At 42.6% G+C, this 15,944-nt stretch overlaps 1 long non-coding RNA gene across 1 annotated transcript in view; it reads left to right on the plus strand.

Moving 5' to 3' along the window:
• Positions 1-232: 232 nt before the first annotated feature.
• Positions 233-15,944, plus strand: part of LOC111605851 — a 31,462-nt gene continuing 15,750 nt past the window's right edge. Inside the window, exons 1-2 of the long non-coding RNA XR_002751859.1 lie at positions 233-321; positions 2,141-2,292. This is a non-coding gene — a long non-coding RNA (uncharacterized LOC111605851). The remainder of the gene's footprint in view (positions 322-2,140; positions 2,293-15,944) is intronic.

Consider the following 15,944-nt stretch of genomic DNA (forward strand, 5'->3'; position numbering starts at 1 on the left):
CTTCCTTTCACTCCTCCGTGCCCTCCATCACCCCCATCATCACCACCACCACCACACACACTACACACGCCATGTGTCACCACCACAGAGAAGAAAGAAACATTCTCCAGTCGACAAGTGGAAGAGACGAAGAGGAAGAAGACAGCAAAGTGTGGAGCGCATGTGGAGCCCGGCGACACCACCGTCCGCCTGCAGCCGGAGCCTCCTTTGATGGAATATCCCGGACGGCGGCGCGCAGAAGGAGGCTGCAGAAGGAAGGAGAGGAGAGGAGAAGATTAACGGGGCTGAGAAAACGGGACGGGCAGCGATCGCCTCGAGAGGGTACGAAGACTCACAATGAAAGAAGAAAAAATCTATATTTATGACGTTCTCTTGCCAATCATGTCTCTTTAACAACTATAGCGCTTTCTTCTGTCGCTTTCGGCGTTCTCCATTCGGGTGTTCGTCTCCCGCTCTGCAGCTGCGGCTCCAGTTTTGTCCACAGGCTCTGTTTGGGACTTTGACTAATTGTGAAGCCATTTCCAGGACTTGGGCGAAGACGAGCCTTTTCCTCCTCCTCCTCCTCAACCCCCCACTATGCCTTTTTTCATTCTAATTAATTCCCCCCAGTGCAGACCCTCAAAGAATCTCTCTGTCTTTCACTTTCTGTAAGTCTAACTAATTCTCCCTTCAGCCCCATGTGCTGTATTCTCCCGACTCCCCCGTCTGTCTGCCTTTGAGAGGCAAATAATTGGACGTGGAGATTGGCTTTTCTCTGCCGAAGACAGAGGACAGAGGCACAATTACACCCACACACACACACACACCTGGAGCAGAGTGTGTGTGCAGTGATGCTCTGTGTTGTGTATTTTGTCTCAACGCTAGAGTTGAAACTTGCTGAAGAAATGTTCTGATCGGGTTATGTGGGTTATGTTCAAAAGACGACCCAGGCGTAGTTGGTTTTCTCGGACTTTTCCAAGTTGTACGTGGTTTAAATATCGTTTTGTTTGTTTTGTGTGGCTAAAGAAGGTGAAAATCGTTATTGCGTCCATATTTATGTCGTTTTCCCACTTTGACCTTTTGCTACTTTGGCAGTTTTTTTAAATATTTTTTTTTATTATCAGAAACAACTTTCTCACATACAAGCAAGAAAATGCCAAGGGGAATGTTTTGCACTAACTTTGATTGTTCCATTTTTCTCTGTTTTTTTTTTTTTTTTGTTCATATTCTTCAGTAACAAAATGCAGTTAGGCGATATGGATAAATGTTACCTCTCCTGGATCTGAAGGTCATGGTCTCTCATACTGCAGGAGTGCAGACAGATCCAACCAGGACTGGAACCACAATCGGTGAAAAACAAGAAATTTAAATATATCTATGATAATTTCTCTAATTAAGTGATCAAAAACAGTTAGCCAAAGAAATATACTGAAATATAATGCTTAGATGCGTGGGTACAAAATGGAAATAGATTAGGAGGAGAATGCAAAATCCGGGCAATGATTGGTCAAACCGACCAGAAGTTCTATATTGTAGGTAAAATATTGCGATTAAAGGTTATAGAAAAAAATGTTTGCTGGTTTTGGTAAAGAAAGTACCAATGTTTAGCTAATTAGAAAACAATTTTGACATCCTCTAAGATCTTTGCCTTGATGCTAAAATTTCGTTTTCACTCGCCAGCTTGTAAGGATTTATTTCTGCGAGTTCCCGAAGTGAACTCCTCTGTACGACTTAAAACAATGAAGAGACTTGTTGAGGCGAGGATGAGGAAGACGGAGCGGAGGTGTTGAAGTGGGAAAACCTGGGATGTGTTGCCATGCTGGCCACATGCGGCCCTGTTGGAGGAGATTAGGACATGAATGGGAGGCTTTTCGCTCCGCCTCACTCGGAGACTAGTTGCCAAGTCTCAGAGACCTGACGCAAACTCACCAAAAAGAACCAATCAGATTGTCGTAGACATTTTCCTACACACAATTAACAAAATGGGGACTCTAACGTGTTCCTGGTGTATCCGGCAGTTTTGTCAGCGCTCTGTTCAGAATCTTGTGGCGTATAACTCACTGTCTTTTCTTCTCTCCATTCTCTCCATCTTCCCACCATACATCTCCCTCTTCCTCTTCCTCATCGTCATCCTCCTCACGCTCATACTCCTACTGCACAGCTCCATCGAGTCCAGCCTCACACACAAACACGCACGCATACACCCCCCCACACACTTTGCTGTGGAGCGTGCACGTGTGTGGGCACTCACCACAAGTGCATGTGTGAGTGTGAGGATTCAGCCAGTTGGACAGACGCAGCGGCGGCTCGGAGGTGAGTGTTTGTTTGTCGTCCGTTTTATTCCACAATTTTTCCTCCTCTGGTCTCGTTACCTCGGGACGTCTGTGTGCGGAACTAGTGACAGCGGTGGAAGGAGTTGGGCTTAGCAGTTTGGGTCAAAGGTGGCACTGGTGACATTTGGAGTAGATATGGAGCTGAGATTTTGTTGGTGTCATTTCCGTCTGTGTGTGTGTGTGTGTGTTTTGGAGTTGGTGCCACAGGGTGAGCCTGGCTCAGTCAGTACGTGTTCTGGTTAAGAATGACTGACCACAGCTTGAATCTTTTCCCCCAACCAGATCGTTCCACTTGGAGCCCGCGAAGTGTTCGCTCCATTTTTCCCCACTTTCTCATCTCTTTATTCCGTCTCCAACCCCCCCTCCGTCCTGACGCTAACTCATTTCATTTCAGGGACTTAATTGGAATTCCAGTTCTTAGGCCGGCTCTTGCGTACTAATTACGAATTTTCACAGAAATGATTTATACATTAAACGATCTCTCTTCGCTTCTTTCAACCCTTATCTTTGTTGCTCTCTTTTCCACTACCCCTCCCCCCCCCTTACCCCCACGACACACACACACCCCGCGCACGCCCACACACATACACATATGCTTGTCCGTGGCAGATTTGAAAGTTTCCCGGCGGGGTTGAAGAGCGAACAGAAATAGATCTGGTTCTAAATCAGGACGAAGCGCTCGGCACATGCAGCCTTGCTATCCTCCCTCCCTCCTGCTGCTGCCAGCAGCTACTGCACTCAACATATAAGGGAATGAGAATAACAAAGTGAAAAGTTTAAAAGATTGCTTTAATGCAACGAAATTAAACAGAAGGTGGAAAAACCAATCGGCAAAGCTCGCCAAATCCTGCAATCACAAATTCCCAGAGGACAGAAAAGGACATCCGTAATGTTTAAAGCAAATTTCACCTGTAAGACAAACCGCCAATAAACATGGGATGAGCTGCGATGACGTGAAAGCGATAAATCGCTTCTGAACAGTCAAACTTTGTAAAAGATTCCAGGCGGCTTAAGCCGTATGGATCGCTCCGTTCCACCTCCCACGGACGGATTAAGAATCTCAGGCTGGAGTTGAGATACGGATCTGAAGCCGACGAGTTTCCGACCGCCCCGACTGTCTGCCCACCTGTCTGTCTACCTGCCACATGCACGTATGACAGGCCTGATCCAGGAGCAGTGATAGGATAGGTCACAGCCCACCAGCTGCCTCCGGCGGTGCTGGACAGGCGACGAGAAGACATGATGTGGCAGAGGGGGAAAAAAAAAACAAAGAATGATAGGAGGATGGGAGGGGGGTGACGGGTTGAAGCAGTGAGTGTGTGTTCATATGTCAGACTCTGAGTTTGTGACAAGACAGTGAGAGATAAGTGGAATGGGGAAGGAGTTGTAGGGGTGGGATAAGATAAGTAGCACCTGGGTTTAAACAGAAAATGAAAGATAAGAACAAACAAGGAGAGGAGAGGAGAGGAGAGGAGAGGAGAGGAGAGGAGAGGAGAGGAGAGGAGAGGAGAGGAGAGGAGAGGAGAGGAGAGGAGAGGAGAGGAGAGGAGAGGAGAGGAGAGGAGAGGAGAGGAGAGGAGAGGAGGTGGTGGTGGTGAAGCCCATCTCTCCTACCTAACCAGGGCTGGTGTCACAGTAAGACCTACTTGTCCTCTACACCCCTTTTTTTCTCTCTCTGCTCTCTCTATTTTTTCCTTTTCTTTTTGTTTGACAATGAACTGACAGTAAAGAACAAAAGAAGGCATAATGTATGCAAACCCTCCTTTCCCCTGCAGTCAGCAGGGAAAGAGGATGCAGCAAGGAGAACATAGGCAGGAGGAAACCATAATGTACGGGCTGATTACGGTCGATGCACAGCGACCGAAAGCATGAAGCAGTTTCTCTCCCCACTAAGGATTTACGTGGACTGATTACAGTCTATGGGACACCGTACCTCTTAAAGAGGTGAGCAAAATGAATTACCTTCTTTTCGTGACTTGTTAGAAAACACAATGGAAGGATTGAGTTTGACTCGGCTTAACTTACTTTTAAGTATCGATTTTCCTTCACCTTCAACCTAATAACTTGCTTGACCAAACTTTAAAAAAAGCACTTTTATCCACACCTAGTGGCAGAAATGCAAACTGCAACTAGTGTAAGACCCACTGTCGCAACTTTCCGTTTTGGAACATTTGATCTGCATCAGAAGTCATATCTGACTTTACATGTTCTGGTTGCAAGAAGACCGGTGGGATTTGCTAACTGTTGTAACGCTGACTGTTAGTGGCAATAAAGGACTACAAGTAAGAATAGGGATGATTGCATCATGGTTTTCTATTTTACAGACTGAGAGAAGCGCTAATAAAAAAACTTGTACTGAATTTTTTAGAAATTGAGGTTTAGGCTATTCAAAATGTTGTTGTCTTTTTGGCAGAAGTACAAATATGTTGGATATTCTTTCTGTATTTTTGACCAGAAAGTAAAAATCCACATGAGAAATCAAATGCAGCACATCATTAGTTAGACCTGGACGATATGGCTGAAAAACAAACCACGATACCACGCGTTTCATATCAATCGATATTGATAATTGTGGATTAGGTTTTTTTTTTAATTTTAAGTATCTGAAGCTTTCTCATTTTATCCACAATTTTCTCTCCACGTTGTTGCATTTTTAAGCAGTCATGAGGCAAGATGACAAACTCTGAAACTGCTGCTGTAGAAGTTACTCAGCGACTTGTTGCTAGGTAACCAAAGAGCGAGTTAAGTTAGTTGATGCCACCAGCTTTGCGGTGAGAGGTTGAACGGCTAAAGTCTTTCCTCTGCCTGCGTCCCCCAGAATCCTGTGTAGTTCTGGATCGCAGTTTTGAGAATATTCTATCAGACATATTATCTATTGATATCAGTCATGCGTCTGTGGGTATATACTGTATATTCTTATTGATTTATTGTTCAGCTCTACTACCAGGGAGATATAGACTGGATTGACAGTACACCAAGGTTTCAAATCCTCTAAAATTGTCCATTATATTATTCCTTGTGTCTACACTTACTTTAATTAGACACTATGCAAAGTGTTTGAATGTTTTATACTGTTGTATGAAGGACAGGGTGGCAATTTGTTTATCAGAAACAAAACTCTAGGCTCAATAAAAATATATGCAAATCAAAATCTGCCAAGTGTATGAATAATTCTGGACCAACCTTCACAAATGCCGCCTTGGCTGAGGTGATCATTTTCTTCGAGCTTCTTGGTCTGTTTTTACTCAACGTTATTGTATCATGAGAATTTTATAGCAGCCTATGCTAACCATCAGGCAGATATTATATGTTTTTGTAACATTGTCAGTTCTGTTCTCCTTGGCTTGATATTTTCTACAGACCCTAAAAGTATCTTTTGTGTTGCATCCCCAGAGAACGTAGTGTTCCACTACGAACAGAAAATAGAAAATGAAACAAGAGTGGAAATTCATTCATTGGTTGGATTTTTACCAAATGCCACAGAGCAAAGTTAGCCAAACCATGACAACATTTCATTCATTAAGTGCGCTACTACAGTTGAACAGACGAGTTTTTCTGTCACGTTTTTTTTTTTGTAAAAAAAAGCGCTTATGTCAAAAACTAAGATTACGTTCACAAAGCAAGCAAATGGAACTCAAACCAGATTTTGGTTTTCTTGCTCAAATGCGACTTTTTCACTGCAGTCTGAACGGCCCAATTCTGATCATTCACCCCCCCAAAGCATCCGATCCGGGCCACTTTCGCATGTGGTACTAATTTGGATATATCAAAGCGTCTGCCGTCTGAACGGTCAGGTCGTATTCTATCTGACTTTTACTTTATTGATGTGACATGCATCATAATTCTGCATGAGAAGAAACCAGACTCTGTGAATGTGAACTTAAAGAAGGACCCACAGTACTGAACAAAATGGTAATGTTTTTATGAAACAATATTAACATATTGAAGTATTATGCTTGTCTTTTGCCTGCCCAGAAGCAGGTGTGTATGTTACAAATAGCCTCAGACTGCTTGGCCAACAATCAGTGCCATAGCAACTACACTAGGGTTGCTTTAGCTATGTCTGGTTTGGCCTATTGTTGTCAATGGTAAGAATGGTTTGATGATGTCAAATCATCAAACCCAACTTACCCAACTCGGGTGAGTTCAGTTCTCCAGAATCCAGTTCTCCTGCAAACTAGATTCAGACTGCAGTGAAAAGGTCGCATTTGGGGAAAAAAAACAACAAAATCAGATTTGAGTTGCATTTTCCTGCACTGTGGACGTAGCCTTAGTTTTTGATATAAGCGTTCCAGGGTTGAATTCCCCCCATTATTCTCTTCCTATTTCCTGTAAATAAGCACCACTAATGACGTATGAAGATGATCTTACTCATATACGTCTTTAGGTTTTTTTTTAAATTTTTTCACCTGGTAAGACCAGGTTCAAACAGAACTTCAATCTGATGAACTGATAAACGACGGGATTATTTTCCACGTAGATGCACAGAATTCTTTGTCTCCCCTCACTTTGGCCATCCTCCATTATGTCTCCCCACTAGATAATTGAGGGTTTCTCAGTAATAGACACATTACAGAGCCTGTCACACACACACACACACACTCAGTCATCCTACTTGACTGATGATTTCAACTGCGATAATTAAAGAAGCATTAGTGGTAAGTGAATAAAACATACATCAATCCTGCTTCCAAACTTCCCATCTTTCTGACCCCCCTCTTCCTCCAGTCATGGCTGTGGTTGTTTGTTTCTTCCTCTCCTTCTCTTCTATTGGATTTTTTGTTTGTATGTTTTATTTCATCACTCCTCCCCATGCTATTCTCCTTTATCTTTTTATTCTTCTTTCTTCCGGCTCCTTTTGTCATCTTCCCCCTCCTATTTCTGTACTCATATCCTCTTCTCCTGCTTTTTTCTTCCATCTACTCCCATTTCCTAATTTATCACTGCCTCTCCGTTCTTACACATCACCTCCTCCCCTCTGATTCCATCCTCTAGCTTCTTGTGTTCAGCATTCCCAGGAGAAGCAACAACGTTCTTAGCCGAGCTTCATGTGCACACATGGAGACATTTGGAAACACACTTTATCTAGCGCGCAAGCACGCACACGCCCACACACACACACACACACCTTTTCGACACCGCAGGTGCTGCATCAAGATAAATGAGCCGTCATTAGCCAATCAGGTCAGCCGGTGGGAGGGCGATGGAATACCAAGGAGCGAGATCAGCCGGTGGAGGTCAAGCCGCTGACAGAGAGGGTGTTTGTGTGTTTCTGAGAGTGTGTTTCTATGTTACCTTGTGCCGCTGCACGCTGTGATATTGAGAGGGAGGATTCCCTGATTAGATCTGAGCTCCTACAAAGTTTTCTTCTTCGTCTTCTCCTCCTCCTCCTCACAGCTCCTCACTTCCCTTCCTTCCGCCATTGCCGTTTCTTCTTTTGTTTCTTCCCCCCCCCCAGCAGCACTCCTCTGGGAAGTGGAGGAGTGCTGCAGATTGTTGCTGCCGCCATTTGATGGCCTAATTGGTATCTCCGGCCTGTTGTTTTTATCTCCTCATCAGCAGCTCGTCAAAGTGAAGAAGGCAGAGGTTGAGGAGGAATTAAAAGCTTTTCACATGCTTAGCATCTGCCTCTGAATTTCCTTGTGGGGTGGAAAGGCAGATGCATGAATTGTGTTTCCCTTGGCATCATCTCAAGAGAAAAGGCAACTGAAGTTGTACAAAACAAAGTTAAACTGGCACAAGGTTGAGTAGCAGCTCTGTAATCATCCATTATCTATTGCATATCAAGATTGCATTAACATTGAAAAAACACAATTGAGCCGTTTCCATTAAATAAGGAATGCAATTAAGATCACCCATGAATAACTTAGTTCACACAGTTATTTGAAAACACACCGCACCAACATCCTCCTCCCATTTCCTGTCGTCTTCTTTGTCTTTTCCGCCAGCAGTAACATCCAGCTGGTGATCACATGACTTGTGTGATGTGAAAAAATGTGCTTCCATTGCAGTTTTGCCAAACACGATAATTTCCATACGGCCGACTTTTTTTCTTCGTTTTTTTTTTTTCTCCAAAATTGGTGCGTTTGCATTAGGTGAATTTGTTTTCATACTTCTAATCTGCGCAATGTTATGGTTAATGGAAATATAGCTTCAGAGAGACACACGACAAACAACCCTGCACAGCTAAGGACAGTCAACAATCAGGTGTTTGGATTGTGGGAGGAAGCCTAGCTACCTAGAGAAAACCCACACATACACAGGGAGAACATCCAAACTTCATGCAAAAGGACCCCAGGGAGGGACTTGAACCCAGAACAAAGTGCTGCAAGAAGCTACACACATATTTGTGTTTCTTTCTATAGTCTCCAAAATATTGGTAATGCAAATGAATGAGGCTGTTCTCACCAAACCTAAGAATAGGGAGGGCAAAAATCTAATCCAATAAAAACGTTGAATATGATGCTCTGAATCTACAGACCTTTGGGAACTGCCCATCCTACATAGCACCTGACCCTTTAGCCCATCCCAAAAGTAGTGAGTCCGTGGTCAGGGACGAGGTTCTACCCGAAGTGGAGGGATTAAGTATCTTAGGAATGTCTTCACAAAGAAAGGAAAAATGGAAAGGGAAAGCAAAAGGTGGATTGTTGCCGCATCCGCAATGATGCAAGCGCTGTACCAGTTTGTCGTGTTGAAGGCGTAACTCTGAATGAACCGGTCAATCTATGTTCCTATCCTCACCTATTGTCACAAATTTCAGGTAGTGACCAAAAAACAAGATCGAGGATAGAGTATGTCAAAACAAGTTTCCTCCGCAGGGTGTCTGGGCTCTCCTTTAAGGACAAAGTAACAAGCTTGGTCATCCAGGGGGGACTCACATTAGAGCTGCTGCTCCTCCGCATTGAGAGGAACCAGTGGAACATGGCTCAGGGATCTGATCAGGATGTACGCCTCCCTGGTGAGGTGTTCCAGGCACCAGAAGGAGACCCAGAGGAAAACCTCTTGGTCTCTGTTAGGACATGGAGGGACTATGTTTCTGGGCTGGCCTGGGAACTCCTTGGGATTCTCCCTGGAGAGCAGGCCAGAGTGGCCACGGAGAGAGAAGTCTGGGTCTCCCTGCTTGGGATGCTTCTCACACATCCTGATTCTGGATTATAAATCCATTACTATATAATGAGATAATGGATGGATGAAAGGGTAACTTTTTCAAGATTTAATGGAAATCCTAATTTCTTTGTTCTTGGTTAAGCTGTGGGCCAAGGTAATACCATAACCCAGGGTTTAGACCTGGGTTATGGTTGGAGTTTAGGTTAGGCTTGACACATTAATGGTAACCAGATATGAATAAGTGACGTAATAAGGACTGATATAAGTTTTTAGTTTTGTGTGTGTGTGTCTATCTGTGTATTTGTTCAGCTATCCTATTAAGGACCTTCTCTGGCATATTTACTAATCTTATGAAGACCGATGGGCCTCATATGGACCAAAGCCTGGTGTTAATATGGTGGACCCCCTTGTTTAGGGTGTGAATTAGATGTTGGTTAAGGTCAGACATACTGTTTAAGGTTATTTATTAGGGGTAAGGTGTGAATTAAATTTAGGTCAGGTTTAGTGTTAGGCATGCACTGTTAATTATTAGGTGTAGGGTAAAAGTCAGGGTTGGGCAGTAGAAATGAATAAAAAATGAATGGAAGTCAATCCAAAGTCCTTGTGAAGATAGAAAGACATACTTGTGTGTGTGAGAGAGAGTTCAGTAGGCTTTCAGGATGGCTGCTGGCTTTCTTTGATCACTAATCCTTCCTCTGGCCTGACTTTCTGTCCGTTACACATTTTTTCGTCTGACCATCTTTGTGTTTTCCTCTCATCTCCACTCCAGCGCTCGCCTCATGCGTCCCGTTGCCATGTCTGCATAGAGAGCAGCTTAGAGGCGGATATCTAGGGCAGGGTGTCCTCTCGCTCAGTCTTTCTGACTCGGTCTCTTTCTCGTTCCTTCGCATGCCCCTACTTTAGTGTTGTTGGATTGTTTTTTTCTCACATTTAGAATGTCAGGCTTTTCAAATACAAATAACACTGAGACTTTGTGAGTTTTAGTTCACTGATTTAATCCTGTGAGTTGGAACACTTTTCCACCACCACCTACATGCAAAGTAGGTACAGGCGCAGATTAGAGTTTGAAATGCTTCCTCACTTATAGGATATGCTGCTTTCTATAAGACTACAGCTACCTTAAAATAATCATTCTGTTTGAAGGGGAAAATCAGTGTTCAGGACCAGTACATTCGCAAGGCTGTGAAATAAGTTATTTATTCCGATTATAAGGAGATTGATTTTGTTAAAGATGCCAGTTGTCTTTAAAAGAAATCAGATTCTCACGAGGATCACTAAATCCTCGTGAGAGAAACTAATGACCTTCCTCATGTTCTGAGCTGAGTGTAACGGGATCCATGAGTAGTTGTAACAGCAAATTACAACTACTAATTGGAAAATATTTATTTCTGATGTAAAAACAATACAGTAGTAACACTGTAGGTTATTCAGTTTAAATATTGTCACACAAACATTGCCATGTTGTTCATGCCGCAATGCATTTTTTAATTTATTTATTTCATCAGGTAAACCCCGTTGAGATCTAGATCTCATTTTCAAGAGGGACCTGAAACAAACTTCACTCCCCATCGGGGAATCGAACCCCGGTGTCCCGCGTGACAGGCGGGGATACTCACCACTGTACTAACGAGGAGATAAATTCTGGGTAAATGACATCTAATGGTCCAACTGCCTGTCTCCGTCCAGCCAAAACAATGATAAGTAACATTATTAAGCCTTTTCAAGTTGAACCAGAGCCCGTTGAAATCGATAGGAATGTAGAAATCACAAGAGGTGATGAAGGTGAGGAGGACCAAAGAGACGAAGAGGACAGAGTTGGCCGTAGGAGCTGGTGATTTACTGCTGCCTTCAGCTTCATTTTGAACAATGAATGACATGTAGCCCAGGTCGGACGGTGTGATCCGGTAAATACTTCTACAGCTCTTTGTCTGGTTCAGCAACAGCTCCATGGGTCCGATCCTCTCCGGTGTTGTAGTGGTTTTACATTCAGTATCGGTTTTCGAGCTCCGTTAACATGTCGAGTAGTAATAGCTCCATTAGAGCTGCTTGTCTTTAATGTTTCTCACAGTGTCTGTAACACTGTGTCCGGTTAAGCAACAGCTGTGCTGTTTAGGGTCCGGTGTCGGTGGCAACAGGTGTTTAGGGTCCTTCCGGTCGAATTGGTGGATTTAGTACCAGAGGCAGGAAATGCTCCGTCTCAATGTCTTCTTGAGAGAAATGTTGACTAAATGGCTTTAGTCACTACAACTAAAGCCATTCAGTACTTTAGTCTACAACTACTTTAAACTACAACCATAGGCAGACTGCAATTGTAAAACAGCACAGAAAAATCATTGTTCAGAACTTCTCCTTCTGTTTGGTGATTGGCCCCGATGAAATTCAACCAGAGAAACTGAGCTTCATAGCTTCATTCCAGATGGAGCACTGAAGGAAATGAGTATCAAGTGGATTCCATATAGGAATATGCAAAATCCATGCAAAACAGACCTGGATAGAAACCCAGAACCTTGTTGCTTCAAGGCAACAGTGCTACCAATAGCGCCTTAGTGCTGCCTACTCCTGCTGTCCACTATCATGATATTCATATTTATTTTAACAATTCTCCATGTAGGCAATATTAATATAGATTTTAAAGCCCAGAAAAATATTTTCGATGTTTCCTTATATTGTTATACACAACACGACCAGCTACCTCTTTCAACACCATTAAGCTGCTGTTGACCATCTGGAGAATGTCTCAATACGTTAAACATATTTCAGATGTGAATTGCAAAAGCATTGTGAAAGAATAAGTAAAGGATTTGGATGATAAAGCGAAGCAGTGGTTGGCAGGTAGAACTGAGAACAGGTGGAGTGGTGATGTTGGACTGATTTCTCATGTGTGTATGGGGGAAGTTAGAGATGCGTGTGTGTGTGTTGGAGACAAGCACAAAGCAGAGGCCTGTGGAGAAGAGAGAAAGCTCCTGTGTGTTACAGAGTCAATAGGCTCTTTGTTTGCTGGGCCTGGGAGACAGTTAGCCATTAGAACAGACTGGGACTCCACCATACTGAACCTCACCTGAATATAACCACACCTGATGAAACGTCTTGAATACCAAACAGTGACAGAATGTCACAGATTATTTCCAACCATATTTCCCTTTTGGATGCAGAGTTTTGTAAGCACTGAACCTTTGGAGGAGCAGGGCTGCTGGTGAAGTTGTGGTCTTCAGTTAATCTGTGATTTTGGGGGGAGGGCGGCGCAGGACAGTGTACCTGAGAACTGGACAGAGGGCATTTTGTGTTGGACGAGGGAGAGAGCGGCAGCGAGAAGGAGTCGGAAAAACAGAAAATGGGAGGAGTGGAAGACAAAACGAGGTGGAGGTTGGGGCAGGAATGCAGCCTGTACAGGTAAAAGCTTTGTCCAGGTACCAAAAAACTAGCAAAGAATTCCCGAATCTGCGCTGGTTTCAGTGTTCACATAATGGTACGGAGAGTGAAACTCGGAACAAAAGAAGGATGCAGCGGCTGGGAAATCACCAGTAGATAAGACTTCTGCACCACAGCCAGAGGGGGTGAACTGGGAACAGTTTGGAATAGTTGCTGGGGAACAAGATGTAAGTAAGAACAAAACGTTTTCTGAGCTCTTCTGCTTTTATAATGTACTCTGAACATTCTTTAGGTTGTAATGGTCCTCTTCTCAGTTGTACAACTGCATTTAACTATTCTAAATATCTGGGCAGCAAATAATTTTGAATTATTGGTAAATTTACAAAGAAGATGGAGAATGTAGAGAAGGCAAAGTAGATGTTTCTCAGAGACTAATTATGCTGCAGTACAAGGAGTCAGACACACGTTAGTACAAATTTTATATATAGAATTTCTTCTTTACGTGTCTAAATTTGGCCGTTAATATCAGACTTCACACTTTTCACTCCTGTTTGTTCATGTTGGGCCCCATGCCTGGTTTCTCTTCCACTAAGGCAGCCACCGCTCAACTATTGGTGCAGAACGGAGAGCGCCAGTCACGCCATGCGTCCTCGTGACTGGTTGTGACGACTCAACATTATCAGCTGGGTGTCACATACAAAACAGTACAACGTGAACGCTGTTTCCTGCCGAGCAGCTTCATAATGTACAGATATGTCCGTTTTGAGTCCTCGGACCTCTGAGAAATGAAGCCTGTCCAAGTATGTCGGTGACAACCTAACACTGCTGCTGCACAGGTTACATAGCAAGTTATTGCTAGCTGATGTACCAACCTTTCATAACTGGCTGTGAGATGTTGAGAAGCTAAAGTCTTTCCTCTGTCTACATTCCTAAGAGTGAAGAGTGAAAATTCTATCAGATTTAATTTTGTTGATATTGATCGTATCTGAATTGTGGTAGATATCCATGATATATCTTTCAATTTCCTTGAATTTGAAAGAATTCAAGGAAGGAAAGGGCAGAGGACATATTTGAGAATCAACATTAGAATATAAGGGGAGAAGAGCAGTAGCAGTCAGGCAGGAGACAGACAAGCATAAAAACTCAGCAAGGAACAAGGACATTTGTGGTGAGACAGCAACCATTTCCTTTCCGATCAAATACTCAGTAAAATTGAAGCTGATATCGGCGACACCGATCCGATACTTTGTGCAAACACTTAATTTTCCTGTTAAATCTTGGCTTCATAAAATACAAGACATTACTATAATTAATTAATTTCAAACACAGAATTACATTGAAGTAGAAGCCTCATTTGCTATGGCTATGTTACTTAAGAACAGCAGAAAGTCATACAAAATATGTGAAAATAGTGTTGCAAACTAAAAAAAATAGCAAAAATAATAACCCTACTGAAATAAATCCTTGTTAAATTATTAAGGCCTACTGTAAAATGAAAACCGTCCTTATCAGGTAGTAGAAAAAGTAGTTCCCATCCATCCTGTCTCGTTTAGGCAAGATCTCTATAATTAAGTTACTTTCTAACATGCTGTTAAGATACATTATCTCAAATAACTAAAGTATTAAAAGTACTGATGCTTTGTTTTGAGATTCGATCTTCATAAAGCTTAAAGGTCTGGTATCGGAAGTACTGATATTTCAGCATCAATCCGCACATGACTACAAGGAACACAATGAAGGGAAGAAGAAAGGGCACAACATTTAGAGAATCATCTTTCTGCAAGGCGTAGGAAGCCTACATCCAAAGGCAGGTCGTAACTTTGAATAATGGAAAACGCTCTGGGTGGAAAGTCTCTGGAGTGTTGACCACTGGGATCGACATTAGGATTCTGTCACTGAAACTGAAAGGCACAACGCTAAGCTTATCTATGCTTTACGCACGGACACACAGTACGCACACGCTCGCATGCCTGCGTGCGCTCCTGCAAACACTGATCGCCTTATCTCCTCGTCCAAACAAGAAGATAACAAATAAGGCACATTGTCTGTTTCCACAGTGGATCTCGATAAGACTCAAATCAGCTTAAATGCTCACAAACACACACCCATGCATATAATCACATAAAGGGAGGCAGAGTGCGTGTTCACAGGCAGCGGGCTGAAAAACTGGGATTTAAAACAGGGACAGATGACTTTGACAGTCATCCTACCAGCTCCAAACTCTTTGAGTGCTCCTCTTTCATTCTTAAACCCTTCATCTCTGCTTGTCTTTCCAGCCCTTTGACTCTCAAATCCCCATGTTTGTCAATAGAGTTGCCTCTTAAAATATAGAAACTCACCTTTTCTTTTCATCTAAAGCAACATATTCTGATGCAGCAGATACATTTTTTTTTATCTGCACTATTATTCTTCGTGATTAAGGTGATTCTCTTCATAAATATTTCAGGGCTGAAGATTTTTGCTTGTTAGTTTAGCTTAAATATAAGAAAAATCAACAAAAACAAAAACTGATACATTGCTGGCAAGGAGTGGCAAAAATGTGAGATGTTTGTTTTTTTATTTAAGGAGATTAATAAGAATGAAACAACAAAACTACTTTAGTCCTTTTTACTACAAAAGCTAATTCTACTTTTATAGCAACAATTCATAAAATTAGGTGAGACTTTCAAAACAATACAACCACGGTCAATGAAACAAGATGAAACAATGTTGTATTGTTTTAAACAGTTTAATCTGCTTGAGTTCCTGTATATTTTCTCTCCTTGGTCTAATATGAGATTGTTATAGCATGCTAGTCATAAGGAAATACACCTTTTTGACCACGAGATGGCAGCAAAGTACTTTTAATACCATCCTTGGTATGTGTAAAATTTGCATTAACAGGTAACCTGCAGTCCTTTTCCAGAAGCGCTTCTGCACTTTTACACTCTACACTGTTTGGTTGGTTGGTTTTCCATTACAGTTGTCATCATGCTACTTTTCGGCGACAGAGTCTGAAAAGTAGCATGATGGAATCTGTACATGACGCTAACACAATACAACACAACAATGGAAGACAGGGAAACAATAGAACATTCTGCTCAGTCTGTCATTGTTCTTCAAAACTCCAAATATGCTCAGTCACTGTTGTGAGTTTCCACTGTTGTGAATTGTGTT

The sequence above is a fragment of the Xiphophorus maculatus genome, chromosome 20 (assembly GCF_002775205.1).
Source record: "Xiphophorus maculatus strain JP 163 A chromosome 20, X_maculatus-5.0-male, whole genome shotgun sequence".
Taxonomy (NCBI): Eukaryota; Metazoa; Chordata; class Actinopteri; order Cyprinodontiformes; family Poeciliidae; genus Xiphophorus; species Xiphophorus maculatus.